Source organism: Zingiber officinale, chromosome 3A (assembly GCF_018446385.1).
Source record: "Zingiber officinale cultivar Zhangliang chromosome 3A, Zo_v1.1, whole genome shotgun sequence".
Taxonomy (NCBI): domain Eukaryota; kingdom Viridiplantae; phylum Streptophyta; class Magnoliopsida; order Zingiberales; family Zingiberaceae; genus Zingiber; species Zingiber officinale.
Genome location: NC_055990.1, coordinates 10,088,668 through 10,105,262, shown reverse-complemented (window position 1 = coordinate 10,105,262; position 16,595 = coordinate 10,088,668). Strand labels below are relative to the sequence as shown.

Genomic DNA, 16,595 nt, shown 5'->3' with positions numbered 1-16,595 from the left:
TGAAAATTGGGAGCCAGCATTTATCAAAAAGGTGGAAGCTGACATAAAAGCCACCTGCACCATCCAATGTGGTCTTACCAAAGAAGAGCTCAACAGAGTTGGTCCATTCTCCTCCGCAAAAGAACTATGGGAGAAACTAATCGAACTACACGAGGGCACCTCGGAAACCAAGGTAAGTAAGCGTGATTTGTTACTTAATAAATTATATAATTTGAAAATGCAGGAAGGCGAGACGGCAAGTTCTTTACACGCTCGAATTCAAGATATCTTGAATTCCCTTCATGGAATCGGGCAGAAAGTAGAAAACAGAGATATAATAAGGTATGCTCTTAACTCATTTCCTAGGAGTTCATTGTGGGCATCAATGGTAGATGCCTACAAAGTCTCTAAGGATTTGTCTTCCTTAAAATTAGACGAATTATTTAGTGAATTTGAACTCCATGAACAGACTAATGCACAACCATCCGAGAAGGGCATTGCTTTGGTTGCAGGTACAAGTCGAATAAGGGAATCAAGAGGATGACGAAAAGTTGAATCAGAATCAGAAGACGAACCCGATTCAGAAGATTCGGAAGATGAACTGGCCAGCGAATTTGTGAATCTTGTAAAGAAACTATACAAGAAGAAGAAGGGCTTCAACAAGAAAGATCTGAAGAAGGCAGTTCAATCCAAGGAGGCTCAACAGAACTCAAAGACGAAGTTCGAAGTCACCTGCTACGGGTGCAACCAAAAGGGGCATATAAAAGCCAACTGCCCAAATCAAAAAGAAGCCAAGAAGCAAAGAAGAAGGAAAGTCCTAAAGGCAACCTGGGACGAATCCTCTTCGGAGGACGAAGACGACGAACTCGACCAAACGAGTCAACTCGCATTGATGGCCCGGGACCAGATCAGCGAGTCAGAAGCCGACTCCGAGCAAAGCCACGGATCCGCATCCGTTTAATAATTTAGTCAATTATTTACTTCGCAAATTATCCAAGTCAAATTTGAAAATTAAGTCAAATTTGAAAATTAAGTCACTTTTAAAAGAAATAACAATTCTTAAAGGAGTAACTAACTCAAAATCTTTAACTGAAGATTCAACTCAAGTACAACAACTTGAGAAAGAAAATTCAAATCTGAAAAATCAGTTAAATGATTTAGAAAAGTTCTCTCTGGGCTCCAAGAATTTGGATCTAATTCTTGGGACACAAAGGGCCATTTACAATAGAACTGGACTAGGATATAAAAGTAAATTTAAATCTTACTTATCCTTAATAAACAAACAAAGTAGTAAATCAGTCCAAGCATGGGTCCCCAAGTCCAAATTGATCAATCTAGTTGGACTTGGTCGATACTGGGCCCCTAAGGATCATATATACTACCTCGATAGACCATATCGAGGCCGTGATCCAGGGGGAGCTAAAAGAAAAACGATCTTGATTTAAAATTCAAAATTAAATTAAAAACCTAAAATTAAAAATCAAATTCTTAATTTAAAATTCGAAACCTAAAATTAAAAATCAAATTCTTAATTTAAAATTCGAAACCTAAAATTAAAAATCAAATTCTTAAAAGTCAAATTTGAAATTAAATTAAATTCGAAATTATGAAAAGTAGATGGAGGACCCAAACTAGCTGGCACCTCCAACTGAACTACCTGACAGGGTAACTAAACCTAATTTACCCGGAATTGGTAAAAGCAAGAATAAATTACCCGGCAGGGTAATTAAGATTAGATTAAAAAACGGGATAAGTTTAACTTAAACCACAGTACTGGTGAAGTTTTTGGATGGTAGTACGTTAGGGAAGCTTGGGCATCGCATGTCTAGGAAGATATGGCTTCGACCTGGTGCATTTGGCCAAGTGGAACTGACCGAAGCTACCCTTAAATGAATCCTAACTAGTTAGACCAAGGTTTAGTATTAAGCTCAATGGGTAGGACTATTTGGAAACTTCGAAGGCATGGTTACTTTAATGAGCTCCTTGTGACTCACCACAGCCCAGAAGTTTATCCAAAGATTGCTTACTTGTTATACCCAAAGATAAACCTGAATCTAACACAAAGTTAAACCAGACTCCTGAATTCAACAATAAATCATCTCACATCAATTATAGGATTCCCTGATTGAAAATTTAGATCGGGTGAGATAACTAAGTAATAAAATGATTTCAAAATCTTTTCAAAATTCTTTAATCTTTTCAAAATCAATCTTAAAAATCTTTTCAAAATTCTTTAATCTTTTCAAAATCAATCTTAAAAATCTTTTCAAAATTCTTTAATCTTTTCAAAATTATTTAAAAAATCTTTTCAAAATTATTTAAAAATCTTTTCAATCTTTTCAAAATCAATATTAAAAATCTTTACAAAATTATTTAAAAATCATTTCAAAATTATTTAAAAAATCTTTTCAAAATTATTTAAAAATCTTTTCAATCTTTTCAAAATCAATCTTAAAAATCTTTTCAAAATTATTTAAAAATCTTTTCAAAATTATTTAAAAATATTTTCAAAATTATTTAAAATATTTTCAAAATTATTTAAAAAACTTTTCAAAATTATTTAAAAATCTTTTCAAAATTATTTAAAAATCATTTCAAAATTCTTAAATCTTTTCAAAACTAATTTCAAAGTTAATTTCAAAATCTTTTCAAAATAAATTTCAAAATTCTTTAATCTTTTCAAAATCAATCTTAAAAATCTTTTCAAAATCAATCTTAAAAATCTTTTCAAAATTCTTTAATCTTTTCAAAATTATTTAAAATTTTTTTCAATCTTTTCAAAATCAATCTTTTCAATCTTTTCAAAATTATTTAAAAATCTTTTCAAAATTATTTAAAAATATTTTCAAAATTATTTAAAAAACTTTTCAAAATTATTTAAAAATCTTTTCAAAATTATTTAAAAATATTTTCAAAAATATTTAAAAAACTTTTCAAAATTATTTAAAAATCTTTGCAAAATTATTTAAAAATATTTTCAAAATTATTTAAAAAACTTTTCAAAATTATTTAAAAATCTTTGCAAAATTATTTAAAAATCATTTCAAAATTCTTAAATCTTTTCAAAACTAATTTCAATGTTAATTTCAAAATCTTTTCAAAATAAATTTCAAAATTCTTTAATCTTTTCAAAATCAATCTTAAAAATCTTTTCAAAATTCTTTAATCTTTTCAAAATCAATTTCAAAAATCTTTTCAAAATTAATTTCAAAGTCTTTTCAAAATTAATTTCGAAGTTAATCTCAAAAGCTTTTCAAAATTATTTAAAAAATCTTTTCAAAATTATTTAAAAATCTTTTCAAAATTATTTAAAAATCTTTTCAAATTCAATTTCAAAATTACTTTAAAAAACCTTCTCAAAATTTCAAAATTACTTCAGTCAAACTATCCCTTTTCCATTAACAAAGAACCAACTCATTCACTTTATGTGTAGGAGTTGGATCAATGGGTGTTGGATAGTGGATGCTCCAGACATATGACTGGAGATAAATTGAACTTTTCAAAGCTCAAACTAAAAAATTTAGGATCAGTTGCATTCGGCAACAATGGTTTACTTAAAGTAATCGGAAGAGGTAATATCGAACTCAGCTCCAATTTTGTTATCAAAAAGGCTCTGTTAGTTGAAAATTTCAATTTCAACTTACTAAGTATAAGTCAATTGTGTGATAGCTGTGAGATCTCGAAAAATTTATTTAATAGGGTTATTTGGAAAATAACCTTATAGAATTTTTTCAGAATTTTTAGAAATTTTCTGAGAAATTTTCGGAGCTCGTACGACGAATTTTGAGGGGATCAATTCCGGGTACGGATAATGCCTGTTTAGGATACCCAATTAAAGAGGAAATGTTTATTATTTATATTTCTTTTCTTTTTAATTCCCTAAACCTATCGCCGAAACCGAGCCCCTCTTCTCCCCCGACTCCGGCCTCTTTCTGTCCTCTCCCTCTTGCGGACAAGCGACGGCGACGGGACCAGCTCCGGCGATTCCTCTGCCAGCATCGACGCCTGGTAAGCCCAGATCCAGCCGAGACCTTTCTCATCCTAGCTTCAATCTCTTCTCCTCGCCACTGGTTCTTTCACGGGGATGAGCCGACGCCACTGATCGAGCGAGATCCACCCGATCGCCGGCGAGGGTTTGCTTCCGGAGGTTTGAGAGTAGCGCTAGTTTCACCTGAGCCCTTCCTCCTTGTGCAACCGTGCCCTAAATCCCTTCCATCGGCTCCGATCAGTCGTCGCAGCGTCGACAAGCCGTGCCCTAGCTAAGATCCTGGAGGCAAGGATCGTTTCCTTGCTGTCAGTTCTTGATCTTTGTCCTATTGACCTCACGGGGTCAGATCTTGATCCTCTTCCTTGAGGTTGATTTAGGTCACGGATTGGGCAATTTCTGTTGGAGACAGCCGATTGGGGTAAGGTAGGTTGTTATTTTGGTTGGTGTTTGGATCAATGATCTGTGCTTGATTCCTTCTTGGTCTGGTTGATCCAGTAGGTTGATCTTCTGTGGTGTTCTTGATTCAGCACCCTTTGCTCCGGCAGCTACCTTCCTGAGAGCAATACTTCTTAGGGTGGATCAACAGAAGGGAGGGCTAAGCGTGAGGTATGGTGTAATTTGATTGTTCTAGATGGATGATCATGTGTAGGGATTTTGATACATGTTCTAGAGGAATTAGTTTTGATTGGAGGTGAAGTAGTGTTCTGTGGTAACCTTGTCCAGCAGATTACCTTGTCTTTCCAGCCAGCTCAGTTGGTTTCCAGCAGCTCATTTCGTTCCAGCAGTGGCTGTAAATTTAGGTAAGGATTAGGTATGTTTCGGTACATGATTAGTTGTAGATCATGGTATGATTTGAATATTAGATGGTTAGTGTATCATTAGTTGATACATGTTGTATTTAATTGCTAAATTGTAATTAGATTTATTTGCCTAGATAAATCTAATGGAATGATTAGGGTTAAGATAATTAACCATAGTCAACTGTTAGATTTAATTTAGATGATGATACATGTTATGATAGATATATTTGCTTAGATTTAATCTAATGGAATGATTAGGGTTAAGACAATTAACCCTAGTCAACTATTGGATTTAATTTAAGTTTATATATCTGATCTAATTGGTGATTAGGGTTTAGGTAACTAACCCTAATTGACCGTTAGGTTTAATTAGATAGGTTGAGATTGTTGATTAGGGTTTTGCCCTAATTTGGTTTTAGAGATTTTATTTAGCTATTCTTTTGATTTAGCTAAATGAAATATATATTGTTTGGCACAGGACTCTGATTCGAGACGGACGTCTCGACTTGGATTTGCTGGATTGTACCTTCTACTTGAGGCGGGTACCCTCTGACTTATCTTTTGATAATGTCTTATGATATGTGTAGCTTATATATATTTACTAGTGGTAGATAGTAGATTATTTTCCCTCTTGGTCTTAGCTAGTTGATACCTATCACATGCTTCATCTGCTAGTTGCTTACTTTAGGATTGGATATTTTTATCGCTTGGCATGTGTATATGTTCATAGAGATGCATATCTATAGTGCTCTACTCTACTGGATTAGTTGCTGTACATGTGTGATACATGCTTTTGGATTCATGATACTTACATCATTGTTATATGTGATGTCTTTGGATTTATGCTGTTTATATCATGGTTATATATATATGCGTTTACCTTTTTGGGCACACACATATATGGAGGTGGCTATGTTCAGGTATGACATACTGTAGCATCATGCACCATCCTGCATGATTGCATGCTGGGCAATTGACGACTCCATTATTGTTGAGCTCGTCGGCCGGCTACACGGGCCTGCACACAACGTGACCACTGCATGGGTAGTGGCACAGCACCCAGGGTGTGTATGGCAGTTGCTCTGTAGTGCTCCGCTGGTCCGCTCATGGGTAGTGTGACTGCAGCGTGGTAGCAGATAGGGATCCCTCCCCGTCATTGCGTACCGGGAGTTGAGAGCGTTACGCTCCCTCACTATGTTTGAGGTAGGAGGATAGGTGTACTCCGACAGCATCCCGTCCACTCGGTCACTCATCAGGGGTAGTGACGACAGAGTGCACGATGTCACAGCCCTACCTACTCGGTCTCGCCATCGCGTGTGAGACGGCTGACTAGCGTCAGGGGTGACCATGTCATATTGCATCATATGCACATATTGCATTTATTGTGATTGTTGCATATTGGATGATGCACTTGAGTGACTGCATATGATTGACATGCATACAGGATACATGCTTATTTGCTCTGACTATCTTTGTCTGTGTATGTCCACAGTTATTTGTCCAAGCCTCGCAGGTGAGTACAGTTTATTTCAGTATCGCATTTCTTATTATTTGTGCAGTAGACTGTGTTACATGCCTATTGTTGGTTACTGCATTTTATTCAGTTATGCATATGTGTTGTACTGATAGGAGACTGTACTATAGGCTTTATGGTTTAGGAGGCTGTACCTTAGGATATTACTAGTAGTTATATATTGCTGTACATGTCTATTGGATTACCTGCTGAGTTCATTGAACTCACCCCATTTTTATTACCATTTCAGGTTGAGGCCGTCGGGGAGATTCCAGTCGCTAGCCCCATTATCGCGAGGAATTTCTTTGTCAGATTATATTTTGCTTTTGCATCTTATATACTTGTATTGTGAGTTTGTATTGTGGACTTTACATTGAACATTCGGGTTTGCTACTTTTGTTTTCCGCTGCGGTTGTATTTTCATTACTTCGCGGATTTGTTTTTCTTCGTTGTAGTGGAGTAGGCTGTTTACATATATCTTCGGGGTTCTATATCGTCATTCCTTATTAAACTGCGTGGGTTGATCATATATTATATCTGTATGGAATGTTGATATAAACTGCGTGGTTTGTTTCTTAATTGTATTGTATTATTCCGGCCGTGTGTGGCCGAGGTATAGAGATATATGTATACTGAGCTTCATATTGTCCGCCGTACAGTGGAGATGCTGCCGAAATTTCTTCGGACAGGGACTACCTGGGGCGTGACAATTTTTGGTATCAGAGCTAGGCTCACGATACTTGCTCTTCATTTTGGATTTTCGAATTTATCTGATACCAATTTATTTGGTATCAGAGCTAGGCTCCGATCTCGGATTTTTGTGTCCTGGAGTTTGTTAGCGTATCTGGATTTTTGGGATTTTATCTGATACCAATATTTTTGGTATCAGAGCTAAATTTTTGATTTAGCTTGGATATTTCGGTATTTCGGATTTGTACGAATTCCGTCGATTTTATTGTTTCGGAATTCTGAGGTATTTTGACAAGGTTTTATTGGATCTATTTGGGGGCTATGCAGCGACCGGACATCTCCAGACGGCAATAGGTAAATCAGGTAATTTTATAGTTTTCATATCTGTAGTGATATCTGGATAACATTTTTTTTTACATATATAATACGTGTTCTAGTACTTAAACGTGGTCGCACATGTATGAGGGCGATCGATTCTCTAGAGACAGAGTCTCCAGAGAGTTCTGTTAGGGTTGAGCCTGTCCATCAGGGATAGACTCCTCAGGGTATTGTGACCACGTTAGACTATCAGAAATAAGTACCCCTTGCCACGGATTGAGGATTTATTTGATCAGCTTAGAGATACATCAGTGTATTCCAATATCGATCTACGGTCTGGATATCATCAGCTGAGAGTTAGAGATTCTGATATTCAGAAGACAACATTTCGCACCAGATACGGACATTATGAGTTTTTGGTAATGCCATTTGGGCTTACCAATGCTCCTGCAGTATTTATGGATCTGATGAACCGTATCTTTTTGGAGTATCTGGATCAGTTTGTGATCGTATTTATCGATGACATATTGATCTATTCGCGTTCCGAGGAGGAACATGCACAGCATCTTCGCATAGTCTTGGAGACTCTGCGACGACATCATCTGTATGCAAAGTTCAGCGAGTGTGTTTTTTTGGCTATCCTCAGTTGGTTTTCTGGGACACGTGGTGTCCAGCCGAGGTATCTTGGTAGATCCTCAGAAGATCGAGGCTATCACTAGTTGGGAGCAGCCGAAGTCAGTCCAGGAGATCCGCAGTTTCATGGGACTGGCTGGATATTACAGATGATTCGTTGAGGGTTTCTCCAGCATTGCTATGCCATTGACACGTCTGACTAGGAAAGGCGTGAAGTTCACGTGGTCAGAGGCTTGTGAGACCAGCTTCCAGGAGCTGAAGCGAAGATTAGTATCAGCACCAGTTTTGGTTTTACCTTCTGGTGATGACGGATTTGTACTTTACACAGACGCATCTCTTCAGGGCTTGGGCGCTGTTTTGATGCAGCACGGTAGGGTAGTCTCCTATGCTTCTCGTTAGTTGAAGGAGCATGAGAAGAACTACCCAGTACATGATTTAGAGCTAGCTGCTATTATCTTTGCTTTGAAGATTTGGCGACATCATCTTTATGGTATTACTTTTGAGATTCTTACTGATCATAAGAGTCTCAAATGTATTTTCACCCAGAAGGAACTCAATCTCCGACAGAGGAGATGGATGGAGTTCCTGAAGGATTATGATTGTACTATTAGCTACCATCCGGGTAAAGCTAATGTGGTTGCCGATGAGCTTAGCCAGAGGGACTTTAGCTTGTCATCGAGTTACGATCACGGACTTGATTCAGGGATATGAGTTGGGCCTTGAGGAGCAGGACAGAGCAAGGTATTCTTGTTACCATGGTTGCTCAGCCGTCGATCGGGATGAGGATTCGAGAGGCCCAGGAGATCGGCATTCTACGCTCATTAGCGACGGATAGCTTGGACGTGATAAGTTTACGAGATGATGAGGGGATTGTTTATTTCCGAGGTAGATTATGTGTACCTCAGTCTCACCCGGTCATGGAAGAGTTACTTCAGGAGGCTCATCGTTCTAGGTTTGCTATCCACCCAGGTGGGACCCGTATGTATCGTGATTTGAGGCGTTCCTATTGGTGGAACGGTATGAAGAAAGACATTGCGGAGTTTGTAGCCAGATGTCTTGTCTGTCAGCAGGTGAAGGCTGAGCACCAGAGACCTGCTGGATGACTTCAGAGGATCCCTATTCCAGAGTGGAAGTGGGAGCATATTACTATGGATTTTGTGGTAGGACTGCCTAGGACTCGACGAGGCCATGATGCGATTTGGGTAATCGTTGATCGATTAACCAAATCCGCACACTTTTCAGCGTTCCGGAAGACTGATTCTCTGGATCGATTAGCAGAGTTATACTGTCGTGAGATTATTAGATTACATGGTGTTCCTTTGAGCATTATATCAGATAGAGACCCACGGTTTACGTCCCGATTCTGGCAGAGTCTGCAGCAGGCCTTGGGCACACAGCTTTGTTTCAGTGCGGCATTCCATCCGCAGACAGATGGATAGTCAGAGCGGACCATTCAGACTTTGGAGGACTTGCTGAGGTCTTGCGTTATGGATTTCGGAGGCAGTTGGGAGGACCACCTGCCATTAGTGGAGTTCGCCTACAACAACAGCTACCATTCTGCTATCCAGATGGCACCGTTTGAGGCGTTGTATGGTAGGCCTTGTCGGACACCCATCCTCTGGGAAGAGGTTGGGGAGGCTCAGTTGGTAGGACCTCAGAGAGCTCAGCAGGATGTAGAGCTGGTTCACACTATCAGACGGAGGATGTCAGAGGCCCAGGACCGTCAGAAGAGTTATGCTGATCAGAGACGGAGACCCCTGGAGTTCTCCATTGGTGATCATGTATTTCTTAGAGTTTCACCCACGAAAGGGGTGAAGAGATTTGGTCTCCGAGGTAAGCTAGCTCTCCGATATATTGGGCCATTCCAGATCTTGGAGAGGATTGGAGCAGTAGCTTATCGTCTGGCGCTACCACCATCTCTAGCCGACATTCATGATGTATTCCACGTATCTATGCTGAGGAGATACATATCCGATCCAGCACATGTTCTGTCAGATATATCTATTCCTATTCAGCCTGACGTTACTTTCGAGGAGGTTCCGATACGGATTCTGGACCACAGAGAGCGTCAGCTGCGGAACAAGACGGTCCGGCTGGTTAAAGTCGGATGGCAGCATCATTCTGATGAGGAGGCTATGTGGGAGTTGGAGGATACGATCCGAGCTCGATACCCCCATCTTTTTACTTGAGGTATGTGGGTTAGAGTTCCTTTCAGCATTTTTACTGCATGGTTATATTCTAGTGTTTGCTGTTGGTTATAGCGAAATTTGGGGACCAAATTTTTATTAGTAGGGGAGGATGTGAGATCTCGGAAAATTTATTTAATAGGGTTATTTGGAAAATAACCTTATAGAATTTTTCCAGAATTTTTAGAAATTTTCTGGAAATTTTTCGGAGCTTGTACGACGAGTTTTGAGGGGATCAATTCCGGGTACGGATAATGCCTGTTTAGGATACCCAATTAAAGATGAAATGTTTATTATTTATATTTCTTTTCTTTTTAATTCCCTAAACCTATCGCCGAAACCGAGCCCCTCTTCTCCCCCGACTCCGGCCTCTTTCTGTCCTCTCCCTCTTGCGGACAAGCGACGGCGACGGGACCAGCTCCGGCGATTCCTCTGCCGGCATCGATGCCTGGTAAGCCCAGATCCAGCCGAGACCTTTCTCATCCTAGCTTCGATCTCTTCTCCTCGCCACTGGTTCTTTCACGGGGATGAGCCGACGCCACTGATCGAGCGAGATCCACCCGATCGCCGGTGAGGGTTTGCTTCCGAAGGTTTGAGAGTAGGGCTAGTTTCACCTGAGCCCTTCCTCCTTGTGCAACCGTGCCCTAAATCCCTTCCATCGGCTCCGATCAGTCGTCGCAACGTCGACAAGCCGTGCCCTAGCTACGATCCTGGAGGCAAGGATCGTTTCCTTGCTGTCAGTTCTTGATCTTCGTCCTATTGACCTCACGAGGTCAGATCTTGATCCTCTTCCTTGAGGTTGATTTAGGTCGCAGATTGGGCAATTTCTGTTGGAGACAGCCGATTGGGGTAAGGTAGGTTGTTATTTTGGTTGGTGTTTGGATCAATGATATGTGCTTGATTCCTTCTTGGTCTGGTTGATCCAGTAGGTTGATCTTCTGTGGTGTTCTTGATTCAGCACCCTTTGCTCCGGCAGCTACCTTCCTGAGAGCAATACTTCTTAGGGTGGATCAACAGAAGGGAGGGCTAAGCGTGAGGTATGGTGTAATTTGATTGTTCTAGATGGATGATCATGTGTCGGGATTTTGATACATGTTCTAGAGGAATTAGTTTTGATTGGAGGTGAAGTAGTGTTCTGTGGTAACCTTGTCCAGCAGATCACCTTGTCTTTCCAGCCAGCTCAGTTGGTTTCCAGCAGCTCATTTCGTTCCAGCAGTGGCTGTAAATTTAGGTAAGGATTAGGTATGTTTCGGTACATGATTAGTTGTAGATCATGGTATGATTTGAATACTAGATGGTTAGTGTATCATTAGTTGATACATGTTGTATTTAATTGCTAAATTGTAATTAGATTTATTTGCCTAGATAAATCTAATGGAATGATTAGGGTTAAGATAATTAACCATAGTCAACTGTTAGATTTAATTTAGATGATGATACATGTTATGATAGATATATTTGCTTAGATTTAATCTAATGGAATGATTAGGGTTAAGACAATTAACCCTAGTCAACTATTGGATTTAATTTAAGTTTATATATCTGATCTAATAGGTGATTAGGTTTTAGGTAACTAACCCTAATTGACCGTTAGGTTTAATTAGATAGGTTGAGATTGTTGATTAGGGTTTTGCCCTAATTTGGTTTTAGAGATTTTATTTAGCTATTCTTTTGATTTAGCTAAATGAAATATATATTGTTTGGCACAGGACTCTGATTCGAGACGGACGTCTCGACTAGGATTTGCTGTATTGTACCTTCTACTTGAGGCGGGTACCCTCTGACTTATCTTTTGATAATGTCTTATGATATGTGTAGCTTATATATATTTACTAGTGGTAGATAGTAGATTATTTTCCCTCTTGGTCTTAGCTAGTTGATACCTATCACATGCTTCATCTGCTAGTTGCTTACTTTAGGATTGGATATTTTTATCGCTTGGCATGTGTATATGTTCATAGAGATGCATATCTATAGTGCTCTACTCTACTGGATTAGTTGCAGTACATGTGTGATACATGATACTTACATCATTGTTATATGTGATGTCTTTGGATTTATGCTGTTTATATCATGGTTATATATATATGCGTTTACCTTTTTGGGCACACACATATATGGAGGTGGCTATGTTCAGGTATGACATACTGTAGCATCATGCACCATCCTGCATGATTGCATGCTGGGCGATTGACGACTCCATTATTGTTGAGCTCGTCGGCCGGCTACACGGGCCTGCACACAACGTGACCACTGCATGGGTAGTGGCACAGCACCCAGGGTGTGTATGGCAGTTGCTCTGTAGTGCTCCGCTGGTCCGCTCATGGGTAGTGTGACTGCAGCGTGGTAGCAGACAGGGATCCCTCCCCGTCATTGCGTACCGGGAGTTGAGAGCGTTACGCTCCCTCACTATGTTTGAGGTAGGAGGATAGTGTACTCCGACAGCATCCCGTCCACTCGGTCACTCATCAGGGGTAGTGACGATAGAGTGCACGGTGTCACAGCCCTACCTACTCGGTCTCGCCATCGCGTGTGAGACGGCTGACTAGCGTCAGGGGTGACCATGTCATATTGCATCATATGCACATATTGCATTTATTGTGATTGTTGCATATTGGATGATGCACTTGAGTGACTGCATATGATTGACATGCATACAGGATACATGCTTATTTGCTCTGACTATCTTTGTCTGTGTATGTCCACAGTTATTTGTCCAAGCCTCGCAGGTGAGTACAGTTTATTTCAGTATCGCATTTCTTATTATTTGTGCAGTAGACTGTGTTACATGCCTATTGTTGGTTACTGCATTTTCTTCAGTTATGCATATGTGTTATACTGATAGGAGACTGTACTATAGGCTTTATGGTTTAGGAGGCTGTACCTTAGGATATTACTGGTAGTTATATATTGTTGTACATGTCTATTGGATTACCTGCTGAGTTCATTGAACTCATCCCGTTTTTATTACCATTTCAGGTTGAGGCCGTCGGGGAGATTCCAGTCGCTAGCCCCATTATCGCGAGGATTTTCTTTGTCAGATTATATTTTGCTTTTGCATCTTATATACTTGTATTGTGAGTTTGTTTTGTGGACTTTACATTGAACATTCGGGTTTGCTACTTTTGTTTTCCGCTGCCGTTGTATTTTCATTACTTCGTGGATTTGTTTTTCTTCGTTGTAGTGGAGTAGGCTGTTTACATATATCTTCGGGGTTCTATATTGTCTTTCCTTATTAAACTACGTGGGTTGATCATATATTATATCTGTGTGGAATGTTGATATTGTTAGTTAGAGCCCTAGAGTCAATCATTTGATGATTGTATGGACTCAAGTATATCATATTCTTGTATATTAATAAAGGCATTTGTTTGGTTATTATACTTATTTATATTAGTGCCAAATAGACTAAGTATAATAGCGTCCTTGAGTAGAAGGTTCATACCTATATCAATCGATTAGTTGAATCGATAGTGAGATGATATAGGGAACACTACTCTAAATCATTCCTAGTCGAGTATTAGCATTCAGGGACAATGTTAATACAATAAGACTAGCATGTAGGTCAGCTCGATGACTTGATCTCACAAGTCATGGATATAGAGATATCAAGCTGGCACATGGGTATGCATTAGAGAATGTATACTGAATGACCCGCCATGAGAAAGTATCATGGATCGTTATATGAGTGTCATATACTTTCTCATGTGGCTATTAGTATGACTATTAGTCCTTAGACCTGAAGTCACCATGGATCCCTACATAAGGAGTTATGTACTTTAGTTTCGTCAAACGTCACCCGTAACTGGGTGGACTATAAAGGCGATTACTGGGTATGTAATGAATTATGCAGAGGGATGTGAGTGATGTAGATGGGATCTATCCCTCCCATATGACGGGAGTGACATCGCTATTCTTGATAGAGTGAGACCACTAAGTGCATGGCCATGCCCAAATGAGTCAACATTAGATGTTGAGCTCATTTGATCGAGTGAGTCTACTTGGAGTTCAAGATTTAGATTGATTAGAGGATGACACGGTCTATGCCTCATATTGATCAATCTAGATGTCTAGGATAGAAGGACACTTGTCATTATTTTGTGAGGAGTCACAATTAGTAGTCACAAGGTGATGTCGGATCTCGACATTCTTGTAACTTGGGTAGTAATGATGTGTTGCTAGATACCGCTCATTACTTATGCTCCTAAATGGGTTTAGGGCATTGCCAACGTTACAAGAACCTATAGGGTCACACACTTAGGACAATTAGATGGAGATTAGGTTCATATGATGAACCAAGAGGATTAGATTCATTTGATGAATCAAATTGGATTAAGAGTAATCCTAATTGGGCTAACTTGAGTTCGACTCAAGATGATTCATGTATTTAATGAGTCTAATTTAGATTATGACTTATTAAATCAATTTAATTTAATGAATTAGATTCATTATATTAAGTTGGCTCGAATCAAATGGTTGGATTAGATCAATCATGGTAGAGATTGAATCAAGTTTGACTTGACTAGAGAAGGAAGACCAAAGGTCAATTTTGACTTGACCTTTTTCCACCTCATTGGTGAGTTGGCATTAGGTGGATCAATGATGATATTCCACATCATCATGGATGCCACCTCATGGAAGTTACAAAGCCATTTTCTTATTAACTTCACATTAATTACATTTAATGGGGAGTTACACTAGAGAAGAAAAGTGGCCGGCCACTTTGTGAATGGGTGTGAATTCATTTTCATTCAAGTGTGGTGATTCTTCCTCCTTCTTCCTCTCAAGCTCTCCCTCTCCCTCTCCTCCTTGCTTGGCCGAATCTCACCAAGGTGCTAGCACACTTTTCTGTGAGGTTTTCTCCACCTACGTGTCCGTGTGGATACTTCTAGAGGACCGGCGCTTGACGGTCTAGAGATCCGGCAAAGGCACGCTTCGAAGGTATAACCTTTATCTAGTGTAGATCGAAAGGTTTTACAAACTCGTACAAGAAAAGGTTTTTCGAAAAGTTTTTGTTTACAAATCTTTGCACGGATCTACGGCTTTGGGTGACTCGGGGTTTCCGCGACGCGAAAAAGCGGTTTTTGCGGCCCGAAGAACCCAACAGTGGTATCAGAGCCACGTGCAAAGTCTTGTACGAGTTCGTTTATATTTTTATGAAAAATAAACCTTCTGTAATTTTCTGTAAAAATTGAGTTTTTAGAGTTTTTATGAGTAATTTTTCTGTAGAAGCGAAGCACAAGTGTCTCGGCACTTGTAGGCTTCGGCTACCGGAAAGTTTTCTTTTAAACGGCTTCGTTTTGCCCCAAATCCGTTTGGGACAGAGGGGTCGGGTGCCATTAGATCGCAAAGGAGCAACTCACGATGGTTAGATCGTGGGTAGGGGCATAGCCCCTAACCCCGCAAGGGAATTTGCTTCGCGATTGCACCCGAAATCGCTAAAAAACGAACCCGCCGGGAAGATTTTTCCGAAACGGCAATGTCTCGACCCAAATCTTTTTGGGACAGCGGGTTTAGGCGCTGTTGGATCGCAATGGAACCCTCGCGATGGTTAGATCGCGGGTAGGGGCGTTGCCCCTGGGCCCCGCAAGGGGATCCGTTCCGCGATTGCGCCCGAAACCGCTAAACGGGACCGCCGGGAAATTTTACTCGTAAAAATTTTAAAAATTAATTTTAAAATTATAAAAAATTATGAAAATATATAATTTTGGATTATATATTAAATTTGTGATAGTCATGGCCCAAAGACCCAATTTGATTGGACAATGTGTTGTAATTCATAATACGGCCTGCGTGCCGTTATGTGATGTGCGTGCTTGTAATTTTATTTTATTTTCACGACCTGCGAGTCGTGCCTCTCTCTTATATTCTGGTTGTAAATTAGATTTAGACTCGAATGTAACTCGAGTTTCAAATTGTAATGTACAAATTGGAGCGGTGGAGGGTCCACACGAGACGGAGTACCGAGGCGGTCACGAGCAACACAAAGTGGTCAAAGGGAGGAGCTTGGAGAAACTGTTGACCCTAGGTTGACCATTCGATCTTCTCATTGGCTTGAGAAGATCGTAGTAGGGCCATGACTAAATCACAAATAGATTAATTAATTAATTGTTATGCATTTGATGCATGTTTAATAATTAATTAATTAATAAGTGCCTTAACGTTTAGATTAGATCTAAGTCGTGCACATGATGCACCCTTGCGATTAGATTAGATCTAAGTCATGCACAAGATGCATCATTCTCGATTAGATTAGATCTAGATCGAACCAACTCTAAAATGCCTAACTGTGCCGTGATACCTATCACTACCTTGATCACATGTATTGTTGAATCTGCCAAAGCAGAGCAATACATATTATCTTGGTAGGGTACGGAGGGACAATCTTGGTCCCGCCTATCAACGCATGGGTGAATACAAACTCAATTAGATTGAGTATTCCTAGTTACTCGGTTAGATCGAGTCAACTATAGGCATTCTTCCAAGGG

The 16,595-nt window shown here is 39.6% G+C and overlaps 1 long non-coding RNA gene across 1 annotated transcript; it reads left to right on the top strand.

The window, feature by feature from the left end:
- Positions 1 to 3,876: 3,876 nt before the first annotated feature.
- Positions 3,877 to 4,762, top strand: LOC122053547. Its single transcript, XR_006132229.1, has 3 exons — positions 3,877 to 4,385; positions 4,463 to 4,573; positions 4,694 to 4,762. It is a non-coding gene; the product is annotated as an uncharacterized LOC122053547 (long non-coding RNA).
- Positions 4,763 to 16,595: the final 11,833 nt, after the last annotated feature.